This window comes from Podarcis cretensis (genome assembly GCF_951804945.1).
Source record: "Podarcis cretensis genome assembly, chromosome: 10".
NCBI lineage: Eukaryota > Metazoa > Chordata > Lepidosauria > Squamata > Lacertidae > Podarcis > Podarcis cretensis.
In genome coordinates, this window is record NC_137179.1 from 20622169 (window position 1) to 20648145 (window position 25977).

The 25977-nt window shown below is 39.4% G+C and overlaps 1 protein-coding gene and 1 long non-coding RNA gene across 23 annotated transcripts in view; one reads left to right on the forward strand and one right to left on the reverse strand.

The window, feature by feature from the left end:
* Window positions 1-25977, forward strand: part of BICD1 (BICD cargo adaptor 1) — a 127622-nt gene that overhangs the window by 1614 nt on the left and 100031 nt on the right. The window lies entirely within an intron of this gene.
* LOC307225375 overlaps window positions 12848-25977 on the reverse strand; it is a 50736-nt gene continuing 37606 nt past the window's right edge. Inside the window, exons 1-2 of one of the 2 annotated variants that reach the window (XR_013842949.1) lie at window positions 21060-21400; window positions 12848-13650 (exon numbers count right to left, since the gene is read on the reverse strand). This is a non-coding gene — a long non-coding RNA (uncharacterized lncRNA). Of the gene's footprint in view, window positions 13651-21059; window positions 21401-25977 lie in introns of those variants that run through there. The other variant, XR_013842948.1, reaches the window with a different exon arrangement.

Genomic DNA, 25977 nt, shown 5'->3' on the forward strand with positions numbered 1-25977 from the left:
GAAATTGCAAGGTGTGATTTATCACAGGACTCAAGGATCAGCCCTGATCATAGAAGATGCTTAAGAATGGATTATGGATGTGATATTTTAAACCTACTACTGACTAAAATCCCAGCATTGCTTAAACTTGCATAGAAAAAACTTCTGGCTTTCAGATATTTTTGTGCAAGCATTTTGATTTATTGCTGTAAGTGGGCGGCTTGGCTCTTATTCAGAAAAATGGTATGAACATTTAACCTTTAAACCCCCCCCCCCCATATTTTTATAACAATATAAGCTACAGCAAGCTGTGTATGCTGACTTTATGTGTTGACAGACTTTGAGGTTATTTATATGTTTGCTGTAGTTTCACCTGTCAGTGGCATCCACCATCTTTCCTTCAAAATCTGTTTCTGTACCAGCACAGAAAGATTTGCTTGATCTTAAGCAACCAAGTTTGTCTAACATAGGTAGACAATCAGATACAGCTCATATGTGTGTTTCATTATATCTTTGTGTTTCATTGGGTTCTTTATATTTTTTTTCTGTTTGTGTTTTGAGAAGAGATGCAACAAAGGTTTATATTTAGTGCATTTAACTATTTCCAGAGGGTTCTGAATTCTGTTAAGTTCTATTAAGTTGATCAAGTTCAGAATTCTGAAATATGTTCATTTTTTGTGTCCAGGAATCATGATATTTCACTTATACATGATAATAGGTGTCAAGGGGTGAACTATATAGGAGTAATCCTGATTGCATACAATATGACCTGTTTCCACATAAATATTCATAGGATCACATGGCACATAGACAACATCTTTATATAAAAGGTAAAGTATAATGGGCAAGATCTAGTAAGATTCAGCCCTTAGTGCTTAAATCTTCCACTGAAATCAATGTAACTTAAAAGTGTTTCTGTTATGCTGGATTATGTTTGAGATGAATTCTGTAGACATGAGGAATCACTTTTATTTATTTTATAAAGCTGTATTGCTACATATGTCATACTATAAATTAAGCTTTATGTTGCTTTTTGCTTTTTTCAAAAGTTCCTGAGACATCTCACTCTTTTTAGTAAGATTTTGTAAATGCAGTTTGCATTTGCTTGGGACACCTGAGTATATAAACTATTACTTTTTTGTTTATGTCTGTAAATATATGTGCTACAATATGATCAAAATATCCACAGTAAATTTCAACTTTCTTGGTACAAGAAATTCCCAGATACTTTCCTGAACCACAACAACTGGTATTCTATGTCAACTATAATGAAAGCTTGACTTGGTCTTGTTCCCCAAAACTTTCTGAATCTCAATATGTGAGACAAATGAAAGACTGATTGAGACAGGTATTACCTTTAAAAAAATGATTTTGATTTTTATATAACAAATACTGCATAAAAATCAACATAACCCCTCTGCCCTAAACATATCAGTTACAAGTTATTGCTTAGAGACTTAGAGTAATATTATTTGTAATAATTGTTAATTAAATTTTCAAAAGTTTGACATACAAATTTCAATGCATAATAAATTTAACTTTTCTCAATTTAAGCAATTGTCACTTGAAGTAATAGTCTTAATATTTGAGAGAGCTATTGCTGATGAATGTAAATGTTCAAGTAATATATTTGGGATACAGTCATAACGAGTTCAACAGGAGAAACGACTAGACAGGATTGTCATGAAGATGGCTGATACTTTCCATCAAGCAGGAAATTGAGCGAGGAGCTATTTAAGATCTTTCCCAGTTACAACTAGCAAGTGTTTTGAAGATTAGTAACAGAATTTAAGTGTGTATAGCTTGATGCACCAGTAATAAGATATCATAAAGAAGCTGCTAAATATATTGGGTCCTGACAGAAATATTCTGCCTGAATTATATTCTTATCTAAACTGTGATTGCTTCCCTCCAAAGGATTCTCCAATAGATGGGTTTGGATCATGATCAATTTAAAACAGTACTGAATTAAGTCTTGAGAAGCCTCATCAGAATTCTGTCTACACTGGAAGGACATTGTTTAAACCCCCTTAAGAAAATGAAATCAATGCTATATAGAAATCTTGCATAGCTTTTATGTTGAGATGATTTTGATAGAATCCCAAGACTCTATGTTGACTTCCAATATTTGATTTGTCAACTTTTTACTGTCACTTAAACAGAGCCATGTGACAGCTAGAAATTCAAGAGCAGCAGTTTTTGCAAGCATGAAAATATAGTGACGTGTAAACCTTTACATATTGAATTTCTTCCTGATATGCAGCTATTAATAGCAAAGAAGCCTTGTGAGAAAAAGGTGGTAATGGATAGTGAAACAATTTAAAAGTGGTGGTTCATTTTTGGAGTTCTTAACATATCTGCAGTGGAGAGAATACGTATTATATACAAGTTCCAGGTATTGTTATTTCTTTTTGGTTCCCCAGTGTGAATGATTTTTGTAATATAATATATGTATATAATTTAATATAATTTACAGTATTCTATTCCAGGTATCTCATACATTTTTTGAAACCTTTGCCAAGCCACAGTTTCAAACTAGTTTTCAGCTCATCTTCTAAGTAGCAGATGGAAATCCATTTTCAACATCTGTTCCCTATACAGTAGTACCTCGGGTTACATACGCTTCAGGTTTCATACGCTTCAGGTTACAGACTCCGCTAACCCAGAAATAGTACCTCAGGTTAAGAACTTTGCTTCAGGATGTGAACAGAAATCGTGCTCCAGCAGCAGCAGGAGGCCCCATTAGCTAAAGTGGTGTTTCAGGTTAAGAACAGTTTCAGATTAAGAACAGACCTCCGGAACGAATTAAGTACTTAACCTGAGGTACCACTGTATGTAAAATGAAGGTGGAGATACAGTGGTACATCGGGTTACAAGCACCTTGGGTTACAAACACTTCGGGTTACAGACTCCACTAACCCGGAAGTAGTACCTCAGGTTAAGAACTTTGCCCCAGGATGAGAACAGAAATTGCACGGTGGCAGCGGGAGGCCTCAGTAGCTAAAGTGGTACCTTAGGTTAAGAACGGTTTCAGGTTAAGAACAGACCTCTGGAACGAATTAAGTTTGTAACCAGAGGTACCACTGTACAGATAAATGTACAGCATATAGCTGTCATACTGATGAGCAATAAATATTTTTTCTTTTTTGTAAAACCAGTATGCAAAAAAATGCAAATACAATACATTGCTGCAGCTCTAAGTGTCTCTAAATAGATAATGACATTGCCTGGGCAACTACCCTCTTCTGGAATGGAACCTCATGTAGACCTTGTGTTTACAGTAGATGAGATACAACCAGCAAGCGGTCTTAGGTAGTTCTTATAGTACTTACAGTCTGGCATAGTATTTACAGGATTATGGTGCAATCCAGTCAAAATTAATGAATGAGGATTACTTCATATGCTACAGTGGACATTAGGTAAAGGTAAAAGTACCCCTAACCATTAGGTCCAGTTGCGGACGACTCTGGGGTTGCGGCGCTCATCTTGCTCTATAGGCTAAGGGAGCCAGTGTTTGTCCAGCATGACAGCCACTTCTGGAGAACCAGAGCAGCGCCTGGAAATGCCGTTTACCTTCCCACCAGAGCGGTACCTATTTATCTACTTGCACTTTGATGTGCTTTCGAACTGCTAGGTTGGCAGGAGCTGGGACTGAACAACGGGAGCTCACCCTGTTGCAGGGATTCAAACCACCGACCTTCCAATCAGCAAGCCCTAGGCTCTGTGGTTTAGACCACAGCACCACCCCCATCCCAATAGTGGACATTACTCCATATTTATTACAGGATGCATATAATTGTGTTCATCCAGCTTATTGTAACTTATTTACAATACTAGACAATATAATTACTTTCCTGCCAGCTTACAAGTACTGTACATCCTTCCAGAAGAGCAAGGTTCATGCTGTGTTAATTCCAGCTATTTTTTACTTAACAATATTTATAGACCACTTTTCTTTCCTCTCCCAGGCTTCTGTCTTTGGTCTTCCTTTCCCCTTATTACTCTGGACTACTTCCTTAATTTTCTTTTCCCAGACACCCTTTCTTTCTTCAGCCTGCAATCTCAGGCTCCTGCTTTTTTCCTTTTGGGTCCATTTCCCTGTGACTTACTCCTGATTTCTTGAGGCTCTAATCCTATACCTGGATTATATCCTATACCTGGGAGCAGCCCCTATTGAACTCAGAGGGACTTCCTTTTGAATAGCCACAAGGCTATTTCCCTTGCACTGAATCTCCCTAGGGTCAAAGGAGCACTGTCAATAGCAACCAGGGGCCAGAGTAGTACACCCAGTGACAATCAACAAATCCTTCATCTTGTTCCCTGGTTCAGTATTATTGTCTCCGCCACAAGCCACAGTGCATTAAAATATACATAATACTGAGATAGGAAAGTAAAAATGTAATGTAATTTAGGACATTATTGCCCTAAATATTTATTTCCCTACTAATCATTTTAGACCATGCTCTGCTTGAGGCAGATTGTGCATACCAATACATTATGTTGGTATATTGGTATATTAGTTTGGGTTGTTTGTGTTAGTATTAGTTTTGTGTTCTGTGGACCTGATGTGATAGGTGGTAGAGAAAAAGGAATATGGTAATCAATGATCTAATAAGGAATATGAATTCCAGTAAGCTAGGCAGGCATTATGTCTGCTACCTTGATCTAAGAGCATTCTTTGAAGAGTGAGGAATCATTCTATTGCATTTAGGTTTTCAAAGAACTGGACCAATTAGTAAGAGGGTGAAAAGACAGATACTGTTTTGCTGACTACACAGCTTTCAAGGTTTCAATGTGCATGCAGTAAGGCAGTCTTACAGCTTTAGGGAAGACTGAATGAAATGTTTAAAGGAATGCAAGTCTTTAGAAGCTGATAATAGTATGTGAGGAATGAAGTCCTTAAAGAGGAATGTTATTGTCCCATATCTTTCAAGTCTGTCCATTTGCCCTGTCCCCTTGGAACACTTTGCTGGAATGAGTGGGATGTGTACTACTAGTGGTGCAGCAATAAAACTGTTAGCACATTTGCAAACCTATGCAGGCTCCAGTATGGTTTCAAATTGTATGAGAGACCATGTGTTGAAATTCCTACATTGCGGAGACTTGGACCAGATGACCCTTGGGATCCCTTCCAACTCTACAATTCTATGAAACTATGATTCTGTCTGAAAGCTGAGAAGGATTGGGCTATAATGTGATATGTTTGGGTCACCTGCAACCTTTACTCTGGAAGGGAATACCCTTTTCCATCTCAGGACTGTCTGAGCCATGACACTATTGGGGTACCAGTGGACCTTTAGAAGTTGCTGGAATCAAAACTCCTGTTACCTCCAGCTAGTATGGCCAATGGTCAGAAATAATAATAATATCCCAAATACAGTGGTACCCAATACAGTGGTATTATTACAGTAGTAGTAATAATAATATCCCAAATACAGTGGTTTCATACGCTTCAGCTTACATACGCTTCAGGTTACAGACTCTGCTAACCCAGAAATATTACCTTGAGTTAAGAACTTTGCTTCAGGATGAGAACAGAAATTGTGCAGCGGCAGCGCAGTGGCAGCAGGAGGACCCATTAGCTAAAGTGGTGCTTCAGGTTAAGAACAGTTTCAGGTTAAGAACAGACCTCCAGAACGAATTAAGTTCTTAACCTGAGGTACCACTATAGTTCAAAACTGTTTTGTTGCATTTGAAAGGAAAACTATTCAAGGTCTTTCTAATCATGACTGGTGTGAGGTTGTATGTTAGAATAAAGTTTTCATGAACTGGGTACAAACATGTTGCTTATTGAAACATATTTAAAACTAAACTATTTTATTTGTCATGCAGCTAAAATGTGATTTCTGAATTCATTGTTTATTGTGTTGCATACAAATGGAATGCTTAACTGCAAGGTTCAAGTTCAAGAATTATCTGTTGCTACCAATGAAGTTTATTTATATTTCTTTTGACAACATGTAAACTGCTAAACGGGACGCAGGTGGCGCTGTGGGTTAAAGCCTCAGTGCCTAGGGCTTGCCGATCGAAAGGTCGGCGGTTCGAATCCCTGCGGCGGGGTGCGCTCCCGCTGCTTGGTCCCAGCGCCTGCCAACCTAGCAGTTCGAAAGCACCTCCGGGTGCAAGTAGATAAATAGGGACTGCTTACCAGCGGGAAGGTAAACGGCGTTTCCGTGTGCGGCTCTGGCTCGCCAGAGCAGCGATGTCACGCTGGCCACGTGACCCGGAAGTGTCTCCGGACAGCGCTGGCCCCTGGCCTCTTAAGTGAGATGGGCGCACAACCCCAGAGTCTGTCAAGACTGGCCCGTACGGGCAGGGGTACCTTTACCTTTACCTTTAAACTGCTAAACGTTACAAAATTACATAGACAAATAGAACAATAACACAAACATACAAGTAAAAGTAAGTAAAACAGCTGTAAAAGAGAGAGAGGGTGAAATAAATCTGATCCTGCCCACAAGCCAACTCATCCTTCTGTGAAAGCTGCAAAAATAAAAATGTTTTTAGCACCTGACAAACTGTATACAGTGTTGTCAATGCACAGTATGTTCCATGTTGGATTCTGCTGTACTGAAAGTCCTAGTTCAAAACCCCGTGGAAAAAGCCTCCTGCTGTTATGGCATCACAAGGAGGACCCCCCTAGATGACTGCACTAAATGGGCAGCTATACAGGGGGAAATTCACCATTCTTTGGTCCTTGAATATTACTGTTGAGATTGCCTCTGCCAGGGAGGTTATTGGGTAGCAAGACAGGTAGTACACCAACAGTATCCCAAATCTGTCTCTGGCCTAACATCAGATGCAGGCCCTTTAGCTCCACCCAAAGTTGAAGAAATCTTCTGTTAAATTCTTACGAACCATGATGATTGCCCTCCTGACTCCCCAGCATGTGCTGGTGCTGTACTGAGAGAACCTGGGTGAAGAAATCTGAGTCAAATCAACTCCGCCCAGTTCAGTAATGCATCAACTCCCTCACCCACAATTAAGGACTCAGCTATACAGCTGCAAATAAAACGTTTTAAGTGTGTTTTAAGTGTGATATACTATGTGACACTAGATGGCAATGGTGAGCCTTATGGAAAATTCAATGTATTTTTAAAAACACATTTTCAAAATGGTTTTTATATGTTTGTTGATTCCACCTAAGTCATGGATCTATGAGGTCGTATTATGAAGCAGTCTGGAGTTTAGAAACATAACCACCAGGCTAGGGGCAAGGTGGAAGAGAATCCAGGTATCTGCAATTTGGGAAGCGATGGAGAGCATGACAGTGTATAATTATCATCCCCTCCTTCTTTAACCTACTTCCCTCTAGCACTGAAATGGGGACCCCTCCCACCTTGCACACAGACATTCTATGAGACCCACTAAGCAGTCAAATACATTATCATTCATAGGCAGGCAGTAATTCCAAAAAGCAGACATCAGAGCAGCTGGTATCCTATCAGTCATACCCAGATTAAAATTTGCACCGGTTCTACTCCATTTCCCACATGGGGTAGTACATACCATCCCACCCTATCTTTCACAGGCTCTCGCCCTGTGTAGTTTTGAGCAACTTTTATATCCTTCCAACTCACACTGTTTACCATTGCTCAACAAAGAATTCAGGGTTTTACCCTTTGTTTGAGTGGCAACCTTGAAGGGGCAACCCAATTTGTCACCCTGTCAGAGTGGCTTCTCTAGCACAGGACCTATTGTCCACATCAGTGTCTCCTCTACTCCAGTTACAGGTAGGTAGCTATGTTGGTCTGGCGTAGTCGAAACAAAATAATTCCGCCCCCCTTCCAGTAGCACCTTAGAGACCAACTAAGTTTGTTACTGGTATGAGCTTTCGTGTGCATGCACACTTCTTCAGATACACTGAAAGAGAAGTCACCAGACCTTAATATATAGAGGGGAATTACTCAGAAAGGTGGTGGGAATGGGTGATTGGCTGATAGAAATGGTAAACCTGTTGACGACTGTTAACAACTTCAATTGGTCTTACAGGAAAAAGTAAGGGGTTAGATGGCTAATAATAATAATAATAATAATAATTTATTATTTGTACCCCACCCATCTGGCTGGGTTTCCCCAGCCACTCTGGGCAGCTTCCATATTTTTTTTTTATAATAATATTTATTAAATTTTTGTATAACCAATAAAAAACATACATAATAACAAAGTACTTTCCATTGTCCACATTTCATTCTCAACTTTGGACTTCCTCACATCTCTTGTTCCTGCTCCTAAACATAGATTTTACCAGCAAATTATTAACTTAATTTAATTCATATAATATAATTTTCCAATATTTAATGTCTCAAATTTTGGGATTTAACATACTCTTATTGAAGCTTAATCATAAAATATTACTTATCCAAAATTTATCTTTTCATCAACCAATTAAATTTAAATTTATAATCTTTATAACTAGTTTGTTGGAGCCGTGTTTTTGCTAATCTTACATCTTTCTTAACATTCATACAATTTACAATATTTTTGTAGATAGTCCTTAAATTTCTTCCAGTCCTCCTCCACCAGTTCTTCTCCCAGGTCTCGGATTCTGCCAGTCATCTCCGCCAGTTCCATATAGTCTATCAGTTGCATCTGCCATTCTTCCAGTGTGGGTAATTCTTGAGTTTTCCAGCTTTTAGCGATGAGTATCCTTGCTGCTGTTGTAGCATACATAAAAAAGGTTCGATCCTTCTTTTGCACACTCTGACCAACAATGCCCAAGAGAAAGGCCTCTGGTTTCTTAAGGAAGGTATACTTAAATACCTTTTTCAGTTCATTATAAATCATTTCCCAGAAAACCTTCACTCTAGGGCAAGTCCACCAGAGGTGAAAGAATGTTCCTTCAGCTTCTTTACACTTCCAACATTTATTATCAGACACATGGTATATCTTTGCAAGCTTGACTGGGGTCATGTACCACCTGTATATCATTTTCATAATATTTTCTTTCAAGGTATTACATGCCGTAAATCTCAAACCTGTGGTCCATAACTTTTCCCAGTCAGCAAACATGATGTTGTACCCTATGTCCTGTGCCCATTTTATCATGGCTGATTTGACCGTTTCATCCTGTGTATTCCATTTTAACAGCAAATTATACATTCTTGAAAGTATCTTAGAGCTGGGTTCTAAGAGTTCAGTTTCTAACTTTGATTTTTCCACCTGGAATCCTACCTTTTTATCCAACTTAAAAACTTCTTTAATCTGAGCATAATGTAGCCAATCTCGCACTTTGTCTTTTATTTTCTCCATACTCTGCAACCTCCAGTTATCTCCATCTTTTTCTATTATTTCCCAATATTTCGGCCATTTGGCCTCCATATTGAGTTTTTTCAAGGCCTTAGCCTCCATTGGTGATAACCACCTTGGGGTCTTATTTTCCAATAAGTCTTTATATTTCAACCAGACATTAAATACTGCTTTTCTGACAACATGGTTCTTGAAATTCTTATGTATTTTAGCCTTGTCATACCACAGATATGCATGCCACCCAAACGCATTGTTGAATCCTTCCAAATCTAAAACATCAGTGTTCTCAAGAAGTAGCCAGTCTTTCAACCAGCAGAAAGCTGCTGATTCAACTTTAGGTCTGGTAGGGCAAATCCCCCTCTTTCTTTAGCGTCAGTTAATATCTTAAACTTAATTCTGGGCTTTTTGCCCTGCCAGACAAATCTTGAAATATCTCTCTGCCACCTCCCAAAACACTCCATTTTGTACACAATCTGCAAAGTTTGAAACAAAAATAACATTTTTGGCAATACATTCATCTTAATTGCAGCAATACGTCCTGTCAAAGAAAGTTTCAGTCTTGACCAAGCATCTAAATCCCTTTTAATTTCAGACCAATATTTTTCATAATTGTCTTTAAATAAATTCCTGTTCTTCGCTGTTATATTTACCCCTAGGTATCTCACTTTTTAACCACATTTAATTCTGTCTCTTTCTGAAACCTTTCTGATTCTGAAGAAGTCAATTTTTTTTCCAAAACCTTAGTTTTTTGCTTATTAAGCTTAAATCCCGCCACTCGACCAAACTCATAAATCAGTTGTAATACCCTTTTAGTACTGGGCTCTGGCTCCTGTAGGGTCAAAACTAGGTCATCTGCAAATTGGGCAGCTTCCATAGAAACCAAAAATACACTAAAATATCACACAATGTATAATGAGATAAGAATCCAATGTCTTTATTCAGACCAGGTCTCTCCATGGTTTTAAGTTTGGTAATAAGTTGCAATTCAGCAACTTCTCTTTCCAGTCTATTTCTGAAATTCTTTTGTAATAAGATAGCTACTTTGAGATCTTGTATAGAATGTCCTGGGAGACTGAAATGTTCTCCAACTGGTTTCTCACAAGACCAGTCTTATTACAAGCTTATTACAAAAGAATTTGTTTTAATGTATTTGTAATATTTTTTTGGAAGCCACCCAGAGTGGCTGGGGAAACCCAGCCAGATGGGCGGGGAATGAATGAATGAATATTTCCTAGGCAGGTTCAAAAGTATACAAGTAGCAAAATCTACATTTCCCTGAATTCTATTGGAAGCCATGTTGGTTTCAGTGGAAATGTACTGTACCCTTGAGCTTTTAAAAATGCAATATTGGATTAATTGTCTTCTGTGCATGGATCACTGTTCCCCTCTCTTTCGCCATTCATTTTCTTGTTAACCAAAGGGCTGTAGCCTCATCATTGTGATTCCAGCAAGATGCTGCTCCAGCAGCAAAATTATGTGAATTCTATGTGAATCCCATAGTAATTTCCATTGGCTCCATTGTAGATCAATCAACAGAAGAACTGTTTTTAAAGATCTGCAGTTTATAGGTTTGTGGCAGGGAGTCATGCATGTTTTCGTAATCCTTCTGATTCACAGTTGTAGGTATGGGTATCATCCTCTATTAAATGGATTGGGAAAATGTAAATTGTGCATGTGTTGGGGTGGAGCAAGCATTTTAAAAGAAAACAGATGTTTCAACTTTTTATTTTTTAAAAAAACACCTCTTAAAATAATGATAATTAGGAAAAACTGATTGTAGATGGATTAGAGAGATGTGATTGTATTTTTCTAGGTTTGTATGTACTATCTACTGTCATAATGGCAAGTGGCTGTGAACCATAATTGTTTTCCTACCCCAAATGTATTTTGACACCGATCAGTTTTTGTACATTTGCTTCCAAAAGAAGCATGTAGCATTGTTCTGACAGTAAAAACTGCAGCATGACAGTAAAAACTGCAGCATGACAAGGTTAAAAGGTTAAGAGCAACCCAGAGAAAAGGGAAGCCCAGACTCAGTGTTTCGTCTCCAGTGTAACCATATCTGCATGCTGTATGGAAGAGAATTGTGCAGCGTAGGGTTACAGTGAACTAGAGCTATATGGGAGACCAAAATGGAGTTTATATAATAAAAAAATGAAATACACAGATTACAGTGACAAAGATAAGTAATTTCTTTTACTGTTCTATTTATTTCTATCCTATATATAGACATACAATATATATTAAAAAATAATACATTAACACAGTAAATTGGACACATGTAATTAACACTACTCAAAATTACTGGCAATTAAAAAAAACTTGACATCACAAACCACAGAGCCTAGGACTTGCCGATCAGAAGGTTGGCGGTTCGAATCCCCGCGATGGGGTGAGCTCCCATTCCTCGGTCCCAGCTCCTGCCGACCTAGCAGTTCGAAAGCACTTCAAAGTGCAAGTAGATAAATAGGTACCTGCTCTGGCAGGAAGGTAAATGGCGTTTCCGTGCGCTGCTTTGGTTCGCCAGAAGCGGCTTAGTCATGCTGGCCACATGACCCGGAAGCTGTACGCTGGCTCCCTCAGCCAGTAAAGCGAGATGAGTGTCGCAACACCAAAGTCGTCTGCGACAGGACCTAACGGTCAGGGGTCCTTTTACCTTTTTAATTAACACTACTCAAAATTACTGGCAATTTTAAAAAAAACCTGACATCACTAACACCAGCGTTAAATTATTTGAAATTACAGAGCATTTAAGCAACAGAAGTCAAATACTAAAAGGTTTCCAAAGATTATCTAAAGGTTAGAAGTGAGGAAGCTTTTTCAACTTCACCGGGGAGGGAATCCATAACTGGGGTGCTACCACTGAGAATATCATATTGCTGGTACCCACCAGCTGATCATCCACCAGGGATGGACCAGAGAACCAGTCTCCTGAGGATTCAGACAGGTTCATCTATGCAAAGGTGTGCACTATCTTACTGTTTTCTAATGGAGGCAGAATTAACTCAATAGAAGAAAGATTCTGGATTCTGTTACCTTTATATCCACCTTTATACCAACATATTTAGTTGTGTCAATGTTCACATGTCATTTCACTTCCACTGGCCTGTGTTCAATGTCTTGAGTGTTTTATTGCACTGATTTAACATCACATCTTGTGGCATTGCAGTGGTGTAAGGGTGGGGCAATTAACATGCATATTTTTAAATAAAATGTAAATAGTAGTTAAATGAATAAATAGCAGCAATTGAGGCTTGTCTCCAAAAAAACCGCCTTCAGGGATGAGAATTTTACTCAGACCATGGCATGGCAGGGAAGCTTTAAACTCTACTTCTCCACCACTTCAATCCAATTTCTCCTTGTGCATCTGCTATTTACATTTTTATATTTTAAAAATTACATTAATTGTGTGATTGCAATTAATGTGATTTATGCATTATGTCTTATAATGGCATTAATTGCATTCGCACAATTAATGTCAAGTTCAGTTTGGCCCTTTAATCCTTTTAAAACCCATAATTCCATCAAGGATAGATCTGACCCTTTCCCTTTATATCTCATATTGTAGCACCCTGCTTGTGGTTAACACTTAGCTGGAATGAAATATTCAACGCAGCAATAGAGAAATTAAAATAATAATTTATTTGTCAGACAAATAAATGAGTGACACCGTGGTATATGGTTACCAAAGCTCTGCCCACTCCAGCCCTGATGGTCAGCACTTATATTTCCTCAGCCCAGCCCCCTTGCTCCTCCTTTGGCTGCCTCTGTCCAATCAGCCTGGTTGAAATTCCTATTGGCTGTTTGCTAGAACCAATCATAAAAGATACACCCATTTCCTATTGCCTTTTATGGGAAACAAAGAGCTATATTTCCTTCTATCCATAAATGGCAGGCAAGTAGCCATATATCTTACATTTGCCTGACTAGGCACCTTAATTACCCGATCACCTTTTGCCCCTTTTGCCCTATTCACTCCAAAACAGATGGCTAATGGTTTTAAATTTTTATCTTAAACAGATGTCAGAGATCTTGGGTTCACATTCTCACACATCATCAATGAAAGATCTCCTTCTTTGGAGGTCTTTAAGCAGAGGCCTGACAACCATATGTCAGGAGTGCTCTGATGGTGTTTCCTGCTTGGCAGGGGGCTGGACTCGATGGCCCCTGTGGTCTCTTCCAACTATATGATTCTATGAAATAAGAATCTAACATAAGAATCTAACATTTCTTACTTTCTAAATCCTTTGCATAATTACATTTAAGCCAATATATTTCATACATAACATATATAGATTTTAGAAGCAAAGGCCTTTTCTAAGTAAAAGGGAACTTAGTAAAAACATTTTCCAAAAGCAATCCCTTAAATTTACACCCTTTTTTCAAGCCAGCTGCTGTTTCTATTAGCTCTTGCCCTTTAACCTGTGGCTCAAGTCTCTAATGGAAGACACATGGTATTATATTTTGTTAAACAATAAATCCTACTATTTGCTAACTCTTAATTATGTTGTTTTCAGCTTGACTGTATTCTGTAGGGTCAGTAACCTAGTAACCTTTGCTCTCAGCCTATAATTCCCTTTTTACAACTTTGAGAATTTTGTCTCCTGGGCCCTTGTCCAGGAGGATAAACATCTTGCAAAGTACTTAGGCAGATGTTTATCTGCCAAGTATAAAACATTTGAAAATCTTTAAGCTCATTTTAAAATACAGGCCTTGATCAGATGCCTCAATATTATATTTAGAAAATGAGTTGCTATGTCTTCCACAATCTGGTATATAATTACTCCTTCATATTTCTGCTGTGTTCTCACTTCCCCTTTTCCATCTTCCCAAATGGGAGAAATGTAATTAAAAACACACACAGACCTGGAAAATATTATTACTTGCAGCCAGATCTGGTTGTGAGGCCAAGGAATAAATACCTAGCTATGTATATGCAGCAAATAGCTCAATCTTGGGACTATCACAGTTGAATTTGTGTGCACACAAATATCTTTCATAGCAACTTCAAAAGCAGTTTTTCCACATTTATTCCTAACTATAGAAGCAGTGCAGCAGTATAACAAACTGCCCAGAGAACAGAATTGTTTTTGCCATTGAAGTGAATGGAGAGAACCTGGCATGTAAAGGAATTCAATATATGTGAACCAAAGCCTTTGAACTGGTAGCCACAGTATTTAAACATTTTTTAAAAAATGCAACTCTTTTAGCTTTCTTTGTAATAAAGCCTTCTGTACTTTTGGGGTGATACAGTTGGTATTTTGAGGCAGATATCTGTAACTCTAAGAGTTAATAACTTTTTTGTTTTAGCAAAAAAGGCTGAGATGCATAGCTTTTTAGGAGCAAAACTTCAGTAGGCACACAAAAAAGCAGGAGACTTATGAGTGAGAGCAAAATAATGCAGTTATTCTGCCAATTTCAGTCAGATGTAATGGCCCCATTGTGAACCGCCTCTGTGTGATATTTTCAAAGCTATGTTTGCAAGTTGGGTTGCATAGAAGGAAGGCAAAGGGAAAAACATTTTTAAAAAGTTACACAAAAATCAGTATAGGGCACTTTTATATATGATGCTAAATGCAATTTTAAACCTTTCTCATGGTACTGTATTTATGCCTTGTATGAATGCAAGAGAGAAAGTGAGAGGGTACCATTTTTAATTTTATTTATTTCCAAATGTATTGTTGATTCTGCTTAGCTGAATAAAGCACTACAGGGTCACTGCCACCAGAGCTATACGTGGAACCCCTTATTTCCAAATGTATTAATGACATTGGCATCCTTGGAGAGATCACCTTATTAGAATGGGAGAAAGAGTATTTAAATAGGTCTTTGACAGCCAATTCGGATGGAAATTTCCTTAATGGGGGATAACATCTATGCGATTTGAATGGGATTCAAGAATCTAAAAAACTGCCTGAGAAGACATTGGGGAATTAAAAGCTTCAACTGACTTGGCTTAATTGGGGTATAACAGTTTGTGACAGATAATGTGTTTGATTCTCTTACTTTTTTGTGTGGCTAGGGATGAAATCATTTCTTAGTGTACATCAGTTTCCAGGAGCTGTCATAACTAGAAAGTGAGTTTCCTTTATTCCATAGTTCTGCAAAAGGGGCACAATTTTTAAATTCCTTGAATCAGTCAGACTTCAGATTTTTATCCTGGTCAATAGCTGTGGCTTCTCCATGTTGCCTTTCTTTCTGTTAAATAAATCATGACATGGTGCAATATGAAGTTATATTTACTTAATTTTAATACCTGCTGAGGAACAGATGATTCTTATTATGCCCTCATATGTAAAACAACATAATTCTTTTTCCCATGGCTGTAGCTGCACAAACTTGATCTATTCATTTTTTGCTGTGATTCTCTAAGGTACAGTACGTGCTTACCCCATTTTTCCATAAAATGCAAAGACTTTTCAAATGCAGCAGAAAATATGTGGTAAACTCATGGTAAAACCCCACCCTCATGTGAAGCTACCCAAGATCTCTGGTAAAGGTAAAGGGACCCCTGACCATTAGGTCCAGTCGTGGCCGACTCTGGGGTCGCGGCGCTCATCTCGCTTTATTGGTTGAGGGAGCCGGCGTACAGCTTCCGGGTCATGTGGCCAGCATGACTAAGCCACTTCTGGTTAGCCAGATCAGCGCACGGAAACACCGTTTACCTTCCCACCGGAGTGGTACCTATTTATCTACTTGCACTTTGAGGTGCTTTTGAACTGCTAGGTTGGCAGGGGCAGGGACCAAGCAACGGGAGCTCACCCCGTCGCGGGGATTCGAACCGCCAACCTTTTGATCGGCAAGTCCTAGGCTCTGTGGTTTAACCCACAACGCCACCCGTGTCCTGTAGATTTCTGGTAATTACACCCAAATGTTAAGTATCCTAATCCCATGTTCCAGTGAAACAAGGTATTTTCCTGGCATTGCAGGGATACAGTGACTACATTGAAGGCTGGTTATGCTGCTTTTGATGTTTAGGTTCCTCAAGATAAATAGCACACTTAAATAGCAGTGTGCTGTTCATCTGCAATGCATGCAGGAATCAGAAATGAGATAGTGTGAAATGCTTTAAATAACTGCAATTGATTCTGCCCTCCACCTCATGCCATTTGTAAAGAGAGGTAGTGCAGCTTTGCAAGTGACAGGAAGATTATGAATTTGAGAACATCTTGGGGAATGAGGATGGGGAGCTGCAGCAGAGGAGGCTGGGAGAGAGCCAGGGAAGTGAGTCAGCATCACCTTGGCTCTTGCCAAAGCAGTGGCTAATGCATGCAGCCTGAACAATGGATGACATCAGTAGGGATCTCAGACAGGAAAGGCATATAATGGTATAAAACTTTTCCTATTTAAAACACTCAATCGCACAGGCACTAATAGACATGGCAGAACAGTCAATTTAGTAGATTTTGGAGTGGGAAGCAAATGGGATTCAATTTATGGTTAAAATAATTCCCTCTGGTAGCAATGGAGCTCTCCTTCCCCTATCAACTGTCAGTGTTTGTAAAAAGCAAAAAAAAGAAGGAAAGGGTTCTGACCTCCCTTTGTCTCCTCAGCCTGGTCCTCAGACCCTTGTCGGCATAAAAGAGTCCACGAGAATATCCTTGCAGAGTTTTATTCTTAAAAATCTTTGTGCAAAAGCGACTGACACACAACAACACTACCAGCATTCACTAACCAACCAACCCAACTCAACCTCAGCTTCAGCCAAACATTTCTCACTCTATATATACAACCCAGTGCAAGCTGCTGACTCATGCTGACCCAGCTCAGCGGCCATTTTAGCCGTGACATCAACTACCCTGGTGTTACAGCATTATGACAAGTTTAGAGATGTTATGTTAGCTTTTGACAGACACTTCTCTGCAGCATTTTTTTGATATCTTGATTGTAGAGGTGCCATGAAGTACATCAGGGGTCCTTTTACAGATCAGTAACTGTATGTGTGGTGTGGTGGAATTGCCCTCCTGACACTGGTACCACTACTGCATATCTGCATATGAGGTTGTGGCAAGGGCGGGGTTATATGGGTGAATACCCACATGGCCCCAACCTTGCAGTCACCTGTCCAGGTAAATTGCAGAGATGCTAGTGTTGGGAAGGCAGCTTTGCCCCTCCCTACTCTGCTACTGGTGCAGATTACCCTTTACCAATGATAATAAAAAAAAATTCCCTTAAGGAATCCATCTTTGCCTCAGGGTTTGGGTCTTGTCTATATATAGGCAACTCCCCATTTATGCACGGGTTGTGTTCTGAGGCACCATGTGTGTCAGTAGGATGTGCATAAGTCCACCATGTTCTGCCTCTTTTCACCCCCTTGCAGAGCTGAAAACAGTGCATGTGTCAGAGGTCGCACATGTGCTGATCGCATGCAAATGGGGAGTTGCCCACACTGCAATCCTATATATATATATATATATATATATATATATATATATATATTTATATATAACCTTGGAGTGAGCCAGATGAACTCAGTTAAACTTGCTTCTGAATAGACATGCATATGATTCTGCTGTAAAAATCCAAAATTATTGATAATCATTTGGCACTTGTAGCCCAAAAGACAGGGACTCTGCTGGTGTACATTATCATTGTCTAGTTTTCCCCCTGCATTTATTTTAATCAACAACACAAGCAGATGTGCACTGCTTAAAAATACTTCACTAAAGTTCAAGTGACCTGTAATATGTTACAGCATCAATAGAGTGCTTGATTTTTGTAGTCAGGAAAAGAGCTATTAAATTTCTGCAGCATTAACAAGAGAAGTTCTGTTTAAATATAATTTTCTGCTTAGTGTAGTCAGGAGAATTTTGTCCGGGTACGATTAATTATCTTAAAGAAGTCACAGAGTATTTCATAAATTATTAACTGCCGTAGTCTAAATATTGAAACACCTTTCCTTTCTCCTTCCAACTGCAAATCAGGAATTTCCTTTTAAATGTATGCATATTCACTGAAATGACCATTACAGAGAGAGCTTTAGAAAAATTAAGGAAACAGCTCTTAGCTGTAGACTGTGAGGACATGGCCCATGAGGACATTCTTGAGAAACTATGACCATGAAATGTAGTACACAGTTTTTCCATATTTTTTATTATTACATTTGCATCCCACCAGCAAGCTTAAGACATTATACATGGGATTATCCTATGTTAACCTTACAACAGCTCTGCAAGGTAGGTTGAGAAACCACAGGAGGGTAGACTGCTGTTCTGCTCAGATCCTACTTTGAATTTCCCGCAGAAATCTGGATGGCCACAATGAGAACAGGATGCTGGGCTAGATTGGCCATTCATTTGATCTAGCAGGCTCTTCTCATTTTAGTTTTAAATAACTTTTATTCAATTCTAACAACACAACAGTATAACTATTTGACAATGTGTGGCAGTTATATAATTTCTCTATGGAATATACCTAGCAAATAAGAAAAATGTCTGATTTAGATATTATAGTGATCATCAGCAAAAACAGCAAAAACAGAAAAGAGAAAACAAAATGGGAGGAAAGAGGGGGAGAAAAAGAAATAAGCATAAAAATTTATGAATGGGTTTTTAAAAAACCATACAACATTTATTGGGTACATTTGTCAACATTAGTTGAGGAGCAGTTATCATGTAATAAAAACTTGAAGAGTCCAGTAAGTTTGGAGCAGGGATGGTTATACAGATGTGAATATGAAAATAATTATGAATATAATTATGACTGTGATGAGATAAAGAGAACTTGGGGGCTCAAAACCATTTCCTTTTATAGGATTGTTCTAGCCACATTGAGCTATATGTTGTTGGTGAAGGGTTGATTATTATCTGGGAGATTTGTATGCATAATAAAATTACACCAAATCTTTGTTAAGCTGTCTTTTTGCGGCTGTTCCTTCAGTTATCATAGTTTATTTGTTAGTTCACTGGAAAAGCAGACTCTTCATGTGTGCCTGTTGTGAACTCATGGCCACATTGCATGTAATGCGAAACCATGGTTTACTACTACATGAAGGAGCCTAGCTGTCTTCTACACATGCATATTTCCCGCTCCCCTTCCCTCTTCCCATGCAGCCAGGAAGAGGAATTCAGAAGCTTTCGCTTTCACTTAAACACAGCTTGTTCTTTTCACCTGAATGGGGGATTGTGGCTTTTACACTATCTGTTGTTAGTTTCTGCAAGTTAGCTTCATAATGCATGATTTGAAGTTGACTTGTTTTTAAACTAAACATAGATAGTGTTAAACCACAACCCCCCCATTCAGATGAAATGAAAAGCTGTGGTTAGGGGAAAGCAAAAGCTTTCACACTACTGTTCCTAGTTCCATGAGAGGGGAGGGGCAGTGCACAGGTCTGGGAGAACACTATGGTGACGTAACACTAAACCATGGTCTTGCATTGCATCAAACTCTGCCAGTGACTTGTCCCATGCCTTCCAGTGAACTTAAAGCCTGAATGGGAATTGACCCCCTATGGAACTCACTCCCACAGGAGGCAGTGGTGGCCACCAACCTAGATAGCTGTATAAGAGGATTAGATAAATTCATGGAGGAGAGGAATATTAACTAGTACTAGCCATGGTGACTATACTCTGCCTCTACAGTTGTGACCAGCAATGCTTCAAATACCAGTAGCTGGAAAATAAAGAAAGGGAGAGTGCTCTTGTGCTCAAATCCTGGTTGGCCATTGTGAAAATAGAGTCAATTGACAAATGTTTTTTTTAAAAAATATATATATATATATCAGAACAGCAAAAACAATATTTTTCCTAATCAACTGCTTTTATACTTATGCTAATTTTGAAAGCTTGATTTGTCTCATTTGCAGCAGTATATGATGTCCTTTACGTTGTAGCACCCTGCTTGTGGTTAACGCTTAGCTGGAATGAAATATTCAACACAGCAATAGAGAAATTAAAATAATAATTTATTTGTCAGACAAATAAATGATAGACACAGTGGTATATGGTTACCAAAGCTCTGCCCACTCCAGCCCTGATGGCCAGCACTTATATTTCCTCAGCCCAGCCCCCTTGCTCCTCCTTTGGCTGCCTCTGTCCAATCAGCCTGGTTGAAATTCCTATTGGCTGTTTGCTAGAACCAATCATAAAAGATACACCCATTTCCTATTACCTTTTATGAGAGACAAAGAGCTATATTTCCTTCTATCCATAAATGGCAGACAAGTAGCCATATATCTTAGATTTGCCTCGACAAGGCACCTTAATTACCAGATCACCTTTTGCCCCTGCATTCCAAAACAAATGGCTAAAACAGATGGCTCATGGTACAGTGGTGCCTCGCAAGACGAAAAGAATCCGTTCCGCGAGTCTCTTCGTCTAGCGGTTTTTTCGTCTTGCGAAGCAACCCTATTAGCGGCTTAGCGCTATTAGCGGCTAAGCGGCTATTAGCGGCTTAGCGGCTTAGAAAAAGGGGGGGAAAGCGAAAAAAATCGCAAGACGAAAACGTCTTGCGAAGCAAGCCCATAGAGAAATTTGTCTTGCGAAGCGCTTCGAAAAACGGAAAACCCTTTCGTCTAGCGGGTTTTTCGTCTTGCGAGGCATTCGTCTTGCAGGGCACCACTGTATTACATACTATCTAAACAGAGATCTTGGGTTCACATTCTCACACACCATCAATGAAATAAGAATCTAACATAAGAATCTAACATTTCTTACTTTCTAAATCATTTGCATAATTACATTAAGCCAACAAAATCACATACATAACATAGATAGCTTTTTAGAAGAAAAGGCCTTTTCAAAGTAAGAAGGAACTCAGTAAAAACAGCTTCAAAGAAGCCTCTTCAGTTTACACCCCCCCCCCTTTCCCAGCCAGCTGCTTTTCCCTTTAACTTTAGGAAAATATGGCTAGAGTCTGATGGGAGGCACATGGTATTATTTTCTGTTAAACAATAAATCTTACTATTTACCAACTCTTAATTAGTGTTTTTGCAGCTTGATTGTATTCTGTAATATGTAGGGTCAGTATAACCTTTGCTCCCAGCCTGTAATTCCCTTTTAAAACTTTGAGAAATTTGTTTCCTGCTACTGCTATAAATCAGGGGGGCCCTGTTCAGGAGGATAAACAACTGCCAAAGTACTTAGCCAGCTGCTTTTCTGCCTGGCATGAAACATACAAACATTTGCAAATATATATCTTTAAGCTCATTTTAAAATACAGGCCTTGATCAGATGCCTCAACGTCAACTGGAACTTTCCAAGTGCTGTTATTTTTGCGGCTGTTGCAGAAAACAAAATAGTGTCATTGGCAGTCCTAGGCCTTTGTTGCTGATGACAGTTTGAAGATGGCTTGAAGTGATTACTGGTGGCCAGTATAAGAACCTTTATTAGGCTGTTAGGTTAGCTCCTGGGTTTCGTAGCTGTAAAAGGAAGTCTGGTTCCAAGCTAGAGTTTATTCAAGTCTGATATTTCTTGGACAAATATGAATTTTTGTCATGCAAAAACCTGGGCAACTTCCCTCTTATTCAAGGGAGTTTCTTAGTCTGAGAGTCCTTAAAGTGGTTGCCAGTGGTTCATTTGCATCTGTTTTATTCTATGTTACACCTTGTAGTGGGATATTACAGTGGTAGCTTGGTTTAAGAACAGCCCTGTTTATAAAGTATTTGGTTTACGAACTCCGCAAAACAGGAAGTAGTGTGTCCCTGTTTGCGAATTTTACCTTGGTGTAAGAATGGTGGAAGGGCACCGGTGGCGGGAGACGTCATTAGGGAAAGCGTGCCTCAGTTTAAGAATGGTTTTGGTTTAAGAACGGACTTCCGGAACGGATTAAGTTCGTAAACTGAGATACCACTGTATTGTTAAACTATTGCTAGGCTGGTTTAGTTGTTACTGTTTTCTGTGTTCTTTTTGATGCTGTATGTTATCCATAGACTATTTTTTTAAATTAGGTAACTTATATATGGAAATACTAAGCAAACAAACCAGTTTCTTTTTTTGTGACACTATTAGTGTAAAAATGAAGTCCTCACAGCGGAGCCTGGTAACTGAGGAGGGGAAAGAAAGATGAACAGATATTTTGCACATGTATGTAAACTATGCAACATGGAGTTTATTCCAATTAATCATAAATATCAGTGGAGCTATGTTGTTGTTGTTTAGTCGTTTAGTCGTGTCCGACTCTTCGTGACCCCATGGACCAGAGCACGCCAGGCCCTCCTGTCTTCCACTGCCTCCCGCAGTTTGGTCAGACTCATGTTTGTAGCTTCGAAGACACTATCCAACCATCTCGTTCTCTGTCGTCCCCTTCTCCTTGTGCCCTCCATCTTTCCCAACATCAGGGTCTTTTCCAGGGAGTCTTCTCTTCTCATGAGGTGGCCAAAGTATTGGAGCCTCAGCTTCACGATCTGTCCTTCCAGTGAGCACTCAGGGCTGATTTCCTTAAGAATGGATCGGTTTGTTCTTCTTGCAGTCCATGGGACTCTCAAGAGTCTCCTCCAGCACCATAATTCAAAGGAATCAATTCTTCGGCGATCTGCCTTCTTTATGGTCCAGCTCTCGCTTCCATACATCACTACTGGGAAAACCATAGCTTTTACTATACGGACCTTTGTTGGCAAGGTGATGTCTCTACTTTTTAAGATGCTGTCTAGCAGTGGAGCTATACAGGGTAATAAAAACAGGTCCCTATCCCAAGGTGGGGAAATGTGGAGGCAGCAGAGGGAGGACAGGAAGCTGGAGGGGAGGGTAAATGGGAAGAAATCCCATTGTTGTCTGGCTTGCAGACAAAATTAATGTGTTTGGGAAGAGAGCACATTAGGGAGCATGGCCAGGGGGCTTTGAGCTGTGCCCATGTTTGCAACTTAGTATATTTTCCTCAAGGTACCCTTCCCTTTCACATATTGCTGTGAACTGAGCATCAAGGCCTCTCTGTCACGGGTGACTGAACACAGAGCAATCAATACCAAGCAGTGTGATGAAAACATATGACTGAGAAGTGTGAAAAAGACAAAGGACCATCTGGGGGAAATATAGGAAGGAAAGGATGCATATAAAACAAGTGTTATTATGTTGACTGTTCATTTCGTGGATTACTATGAGCCATAATGTTAGTATTTAAAGAGGCCTTTTTCTTTGGTGGCCTTTACCTCCTGATTTATAAGAAATTAACAGGATTCAAATGGAGTCCTGCCACATTACTTCTTATTGTGTCCTTAGATATACTGTTGCTTATGAGTAACTGGGTACAGAGCTCTGCTCCATGAGAGAGGTGGTCTGAGAGCACAGGAACCAGGGAGCTGGAAGTGAGTTGCCTGTGCCTAGACAGGGTTACAGTTCTTACAAATGTTTTTTTGTAAAGAACCCTTGTTGAAAATCAAAACATGTTTCAGTTTCCTGACAAAATATGAAACTCAGTTTTATATGAGGTCATAAAAACTGAGGTCATTCTTCAAATTAGTCTGGCTTATGCCAGAAATTCTCTGCTAGGTCCACTGGATAAAAGGATGAAAGTCTTACCACTTCATTGGCTATTACCAAATGTTAGCTACATTCACATAACTTAATTTGCTCACGTAACTTAATTTACATATGTTGAATAGCGCAGGAGGAAACAGGATTGTTTCCTTACACAACTGCAATTGCTTGTATACCTACAGCTGCAAAAACAAGATCCCTGCATGTATGCGCGAGGGACTTGTCACTGTGATTCTGCTTTTTCACTTTGTGTCTAGAATGTGTGTCCTATTTTCTCCATTCTTTAGTCACATACTATTATTCTAGCATTTGCCATATATGTAGTCTTCCGGGTTATGGACTGTGGATCCAGGTTATGCGCTTATTTTTAAAGATAACACAGTACAGTCGTACCTTGTTTTGTGACCGGGATTTGTTCCAGAGCCCTGACCGCTAGCCGAAAAGGACGCAGGGCAAAGTGCCGCATCTGCGCACACGCGCAGAGTGGCTTGTGCTTCTGCAAATGCGCGGAGCATGATTTAGCGCTTCTGTGCATGCATGAGCAGCAAACCCGGAAGTAACCTGTTCCGGTACTTTCAGGTTTGCCACGGACATTCTCCGGAACGGACGCTAGATGATGCGGACGTTCATGGAGGTATTACTGTATATGCTCACAGACAACTACTTTCTTCTTTGTGCAGTCATCAAACATTGCTGTGGTGGGCAGGGGTGGGAAAAGAGGAAAGAAAAAAGACCCTAGGGCTACCATATGTCCGGGGAAACCTGGACATGTCCTCTTTTGGGGGACCAACTTTCCCACCTGGGTGGATTTTTACATTTTAAAGAAAATGTCCAGGTTTGGGGGGGTTGAGCTTGGGCTCAGGCTCCTTGGGCTTGGGCTGCTCTGCATACAAACTGCAGCTGCTGCCAGCCCGAACCGGGGAAAGAGGTGTGTGGATGTGGTGGCCCCTCTTTCCCCAGTTCGGACGGTCAGCATCTTGGGCTGTCCTCTTTTTGCTCTTCAAGATATGGCAACCCTACCTTAGACATACCTGAATTTCAAAATACAGTATACAAACTTGGGAAGGTCAGTAATTATCTCATCCCCCAGACCAAGAGAGATGAACAAAAATATCTCTTGGAAAGTGGTTGGACATCACATTTTTTTTTAGAAAAGGAGAATATTAAGAGGAAAGTGGCATAATGGCTGGGATGAGAAGTACTGCAAATCAATATTTGTTTAAACATAATTCCACTATGGAATCCTATGGAAGAAATATTGGATATAAATATAATGAATTAATAATAATACATAAATATGTGGCAAGGGGCATGCTGCATTTGCTTCAAGACTGTGAAACCATCTGTCTGATAAATTCCTTAATTGCTCTGTTCTTGCTGCATTTCAGAAAGGATGCAAAACTATCTTTTCCGAAAGTGTGGGCATTGTATCCCTGTCTTTTGCATACTGTGGAATATATTTTATTTATAGCTTACTAACAGCCTCGTACCCAGCGTTGCTTGGGAATTCTGAGAAACCAAAAAATCAGTGCAGTTTCGAAAGGTTCAGTCTGGCCTCTTGAATGGTGTCCATTTGTATCCAAACATTGACAAAAACATGCTCCTTGATATCAGGAGCTATCATGCAAAATCTGGTCATGATATCTTAAGAGGTGTTCAAATGCATAGCAAACAGACAAACTGAGGCATCTAATCATAAGCCTGCATTTTTATCAAAGCTTATATTTTTTTGATCAGGGCCTGTATCTTAAAAAGCTTAAAGATTTTCAAATGTTCATGCCAGGCAGAAGAGCAGCTGCCTAAGAACCTTGGCAAAATGTTTTTCTCCTAGACAAGGGGGCCCCCTGATTTATAGCAGAAAACAATTCTCAAAGTCGTAAAAAGGGAATTACAGGCTGAGAGCCAAGGTTACACTGACCCTACAAATTAAGGGTTGATAAATAGTAAAATGAGCCATATCTTCTTCCTAAGGTTAAAAAGGTCAAGAGCAGTGAAAAAGACAACTGGCTTGGCTGGAGAAGAGAATATTTTTGGGAAGTCTTTTCTAAAGCTGTTTCTTTCTTAAACTAAGATCCTTTTAAGATTTCTTTTCCTTTTAAAAGGTTATTTATGTATTAAATATATTAGCTTAAATATAATTATGCAAAGGATTTAAGAAATGCTAGATTCTTATTTCATATAGTTGTAAGAGTTGTAACTATCCTGAAATTAAGTCAGCCACCAGCTCAGCTCCTGCCAGACAGGAGACGCCATCGAGCACTCCTGATATATGGTTGTCAGGCCTTTTGTTTAGAAACCTTCAAATGAAGGAGATCTCTCAATGTTGATGTGAACTCAA